Below are 5,496 nucleotides of genomic sequence, written 5' to 3'. Positions count from 1 at the left end.
CTTGGAACCAGAGTTAGTCTGCAGTAACACGCAGGTGAGAGTCACCCTTCCACCGTCCTGAAGACAGGGCTTTGAGTCTTGTTTAAACAAGTAAGCCTCTGTAAACAGAACACAGCTCAAGTTGGTTTTGTCTGAGGAAAAGAACAGGCTGTATAAAACAGTTGCTGACCTGGATGGGCCATGTTTGTTTTCCGGAATATTTGGAGATGCGTGACAACATGCACGTCTGTAACAGGAGTCGTGTTGTTTTTCCTGGAGTTGTTGTCTCAGAGTTGTCCTTACCAGCAATTTGTACCTGCTCTTCTAGCTAGGACAGCATCATGTCCTGCTCGGCCTGTTTCTCAGTTTTGGGGGAGTTACAAGTCGTCTTTCACAGACAGCAGCTGTGCAATCTAGCATCTTGTACTTTGTCACAGATTCATCTCATACCTCTGCTTTCCCACAGAGGCTGAGCGGCGAGGAGGCCAGCGGGGACGGCGTGCAGTGGCCTTGAGTGCAGGCGAGCCGATCCCCATCGCCCCGGGCCTCACTGACAGGGTAGGGAAGTGCTTTCGCTGAGCCGTTATTCCTGTTTTTCACCACATGAATAGCGTTATTCACCCGTGTCTTTGCATCTGGCTACTGAGGATGAATCACAGATATATTGTAGGATAAAATAAATCGTTAGAATGTGCCCTTTGTGTTTTAAATACTGTAAATCATTAAGAACAGTCATGGAAGCTGATTCAGGATTCCTGGTGTCTCCACCGCGTTCATTTGTAATGAGGAGTGTGATACTTTATGTCCCAAAAGTACACACGTTGCAATCCATTACAGAGCAGTCAACCTTTAGGATTATATTAAAATAACGTGTTACATTAGTTCTCTTTCACTGCTTGCAATGAGGACTGCAGCCATTTCCAGCGTAACCCATGTAACGGTCCATGTACTGTTTGCCACTGGCATCTTACAGCACCAGCTGCAATGAAGAATTGTTGATTATTAAAAGTTTTTCCCTGTTTTATCCATCTGTGTGCTAAAGAGTTTAGTATTGCAGTGGCACTTCACTATAAACAAGGCTTTATACCTGTGAGCAGGAACAGCAACTTCTGCTACTTCCAAAGTAAACCAGGAATTTTTCCTGTTCCTTCCACTATTCCCATTGAAACAGGAATTTTAAGTGCCCAGCACTATCCTTTTGTTGTCAACCTCACTTCTAGTGAAGCAACCTGACAGGCCACTTTGTGGAGGGCTATGAACAACAGATTTTTTTTAATCCACATTTGTTAATGACCATACCAGCATCAGTGCCACTGTATATTCATCCAAACCTTCCTGCCCTCTGTTAGCAACCCTTGGGCCACTGCTAGTAGCATATACCTCCAAATCACAGTGTCTAAATGAGCATGGAAGTCCTTAAATGACATCTGAAAGATGTCCTCCATTATTTAGATGAGGTCTTAGAAAGTGAAAGCAAGAAACACAAGGCGAAAAAGAACCTGCAGCTTTTACAAATGACTAATTTTGTTTTTCTAAATATTTTCCTCTCCTGCTGTTGTTTTGGGAGCTGACTGCTGTACTCCAACCTTGTGATATTCCATTTCTACAATACTTGGAGCTCTTCAGGCCGAAAATTGCTGTGAAACATCCTGCCAAGACGATGGTTCAGTTTTTTGCCAGTGCTTCCTAATGCATGCAGGAATCCTCACTTGCAGTGTAAGAAAGCAGCAGGGAAAAGCAGCATTTATTTTGCTTAATTTAGCAAATGATTCAGTTTATTTACAAACCTCATCTTTCTGCTGCTTTTAACTCCTGTTGGAAATGCTGCCACCAATCAGAGGCAGTAGAGTTCGATACCACTTTGAAATCCTGTTATTTTCCTTTTAATATCCTAGTCTGGAAGGTGATGGAAGTCAGGACAGGCTCAGGCTCCTGATTTATCTAGAAGAAATCATGATCTCAACAGAATGCAGAAGCAATCAGATAGTAGAGAGGAGTGAACTTGTAATGTGAAGCAGGGAAGTGTTCCATCCCAGGGAGCTGTGAAACCTGAATCGGGCTGTTGTGGCTATCACTGGCAGACTGGCATCGAGTGAGAGCAAGAGCTAAATGTCAGACCTTGGAGCTGGACGTGTCTCTGTGAGGGTGCCGGGTCTGTGTGACTGCTCTGTGTCATGCTCTAGGCAAACCCACACCAGATGAGCCGGCTCCGGTGCCCAGAGTGTTCAAATATTAATCTGGTAACAACAGGGTCTGGTTTCCTCATCTGCATGCTGTGGTAATAAAAAGGAACTAAAAAGATAAATTGATCTGCAACTGTCTTGTTTTCTGAAAGCTCCCCAGGGCCTGAAGCATGGCTGCTACTCAGGTTGTGAATCTGCTTCTTCCTTTTCTTTCTCTCAAGGACTGCTCTTGCTAGCAGTACCAAATGATTGCATTATCTGTAAGGTAAAAGATGCAATGAAATGCCACCTCTTCCTACATCCAGACCTCAGTGTCTCATTCTCCTCCTCCTTTACTGGAGACCTCACTGGTGGATCCAAATTTTCAAGGAGAGGAATGGTCTGAAAGCACAAGTTACTCCTGCCAATGCAGGAGCTTCTTGCTACGCAGCATGCTGAGCAAGCTGGGAGAATTCAGTACCACAGCTTCTATTTAACTATGAATAACTGGAGCTGACCATTTCCACAAATTCACTTACTTGCTAAGATGCACAGGCAGAGGAAACGTAGGATTTAGTTAAGATTAAGGATTTTCATTAAGTGTAACGTTTTCCTTGCTCAGCAGTTAGTTTCCGAACAGTTGCCCAGTGGAATTTATTGTTCTAAGAAACACGTTTGTGATGACAAACTTCATACTTAGAACGGCCAAAGTAGAAAATAACTTAATCATATGCATACTCCACAGTAGGTTATTAATAATTTCTTAGCTCACTAGAACTCCTTAGTTCTGAGATACTAATTAATTTACTTCTACTTATGCTGGTCAGCTTGACAATTTTGGATTTCTCAGTTTGACTAAAGGAAAATATTTAAATCTGTTTCAGATGAGGAGTCTCGGAGAAGCAATGTTTGGGTGGCAATCACTCAGACTAATGGTCATTTATTTAAAAACAATTGTTTCCACTGTAGCTAAAATTATGAAAACAAATCTTCCTGCCTAGCGTTGTATAAACACTTTACAAAATGTACATTTTGGGACAAACTGGAGTCCAGCTGTGTGCCTTTTATCTTTACATTTTTAGGTTCTTCTCCGCCTCCACTCCCCCCATACAGTCACAGTGAGCTGGAAGCCAAATTTCTTCTGCAAACGCCCAAGCTCTAAGAACACAAACTTGTTTAAGCTGAGACCATATTTGGAAGAGATCTGGGTCAAGAAAAATAATCAGAGGAAAGTGCATTCCTCGAGTGTCACGTGAGAAGGCCAGAACGCGCACACAGGGCCCGGCGCTCACGCTTGGGTAAAGCGAAGGGACCGCGCTCAACCTCCACGAGTAACTCACTGCGAGTAGGCTTGTGGCAAGGGCTGGTTTTACTCCAAAGTTCACACTGAGAACCACCTCACCGGCCTATTTAAGGGCATTTTGGCAAATTTAGAAAAAGCTCTCTTAATAGAGAACAACTCACCATCGATAGTATGTGTCCACAGCAGAAAATTAAAAGCTAATTCTGGGGATCACAGGCTCCATTTCTCAGATCCACGTACCTGTCTCTAACCCAGTCACTAGTTTTGCTGAATTAACTGCCGTTTTTTATGAATGTAAACACGTCTGAAGGACTGAAGTACCTAAGTGTGCTCTCTCTCCTTGAGACTTCAGCGTTTTTTCTTATTTTAGGAAGATTCCAAAATTCAGCCTGTGGTGTTTGTTTCAAATTCAGCTATTACATTTGCAGAGTTTTAGTGAAGCTTTGCTTATTTTTTTTTTTCCTTCCAGTTGTAAGACTCGAGTGAGAAAAGCTCCTACAGACGCACTTTCAGCCCCAGAATCGTTTATTCAATTAGCAGCCAAATGCACATTACATAGACTGCCCTGCTTTAACTGTACAAGTAAAATCTCAAGCAGCCAGGACAGGGAACAGCTATGGAACATGCCAGCCTGTCATCTACAGTCATTACATTTTGGTTACAACTTTTACAGCATAAAGACTAACTTATAAAACAGGCCTTAAGCTGCCCATTTAACCAAACAAAGGGTGGCAACCACGTGCAATACAGTTAGGGTAGTATAAAATTCTGAACTGTGATTGCACAGTTTTCATCTTGTCGTGAATGGTTTTTTTTCCCCACCCAGAACATTGGATTTAGCCTTCCTCTCCTGTTTTCCTGGCTAGGGCACAGAGAAAAACCTCTGCCCATTTGCCCGTTCATGTGCATGCAGAGTAGCTTGATGTGCTGCATCAACTCTTGCACACTAATGGCCACCACAGTGATAGAGGGGATGTGTTTATTGACCCTTCACAATGCGGTGAGGAATATTGCTGTTTGAATCTTTGTTGGGCTGCTTGCACAGAGAATGAGGGAGCCAGCAGGGCTGTGACCCAGAGTCCTGCTCTCTCCTTCCCCTAACTGCTAACTGATGTGGAGCTGCTGGGCCAGGACCTCAGGCTGTGGTGGTCACCATGGAAAACGGTGGCACAGGGCTCCCCTTCCCCACCTCCAGCCAGTCTCAGGGTTCACCATTTCTTCCAGCTTCACAGGCCTTCACCTACACAGCAGTTCTTTGCTACTTCACTGCCACCTCCAAGTGCTGTCTCAGGGAACAGGACACCAGCAACCCCCCCAGAGTACCACCCCTCACCACCCTATGTCAACACTGCATTACTGCAAACATGCAAGCAAAACCTCATTTATCATCCAGTATCAAATATTTGTAGCACTTATCCACCTAAAATATCAGTTTACTCAAGCACTGACAGCATAAGGCAACCTACAAAGCTAGTAGTGTGTAGTGCTAGTAGTGCTCTGCTTATGTGTGGCAAAAAAAACCCCCAAAAAAACAACAACCAAAAAAAACCAAAAAGGAAATACATCATCCCTGTGCTCTTCCAACAACTGGTGACAGAAGTCTGTCCAGGGCAGATTCCCTGGAAAACAGCCAGACCGTCATGTTTACAAAGATCTTGTCTATATCCATGGACACACTTGGAAAGAACTAAATATAACATTTTTCAGTACTTAATTGTGTTTTCTCCAAACTTTTATTCTCATCTTGTTTCCACTATTTTTTCCTTGTGTATTTATTAATTTGAGAGTTTCTTCTCCTCTGGCTTATATGCATTTTGCTCCCGTCTTCATGTATCCAAAAACCTTCACTGCAACTTTATTAACTGAATCTGAGCTGCATCTCATTGCATTTCAAGCAGAAAAACAAGTTACTGTACACATGGCCCTACTCCAGAAAGTATGGGTTACTGTTAGAGGAAAAACACACAGAAGCAATATAAGTGCAGAAAACAGATGAGCTATTCAGAAAGAGAGTTTCTGAAAAATATACATTGAAATTATTTTTATTTTTGC

Source organism: Athene cunicularia (genome assembly GCF_003259725.1).
Source record: "Athene cunicularia isolate RWA chromosome 13 unlocalized genomic scaffold, athCun1 chr13_part1, whole genome shotgun sequence".
Lineage (NCBI taxonomy): Eukaryota > Metazoa > Chordata > Aves > Strigiformes > Strigidae > Athene > Athene cunicularia.
This window is presented reverse-complemented; position numbering follows the sequence as displayed.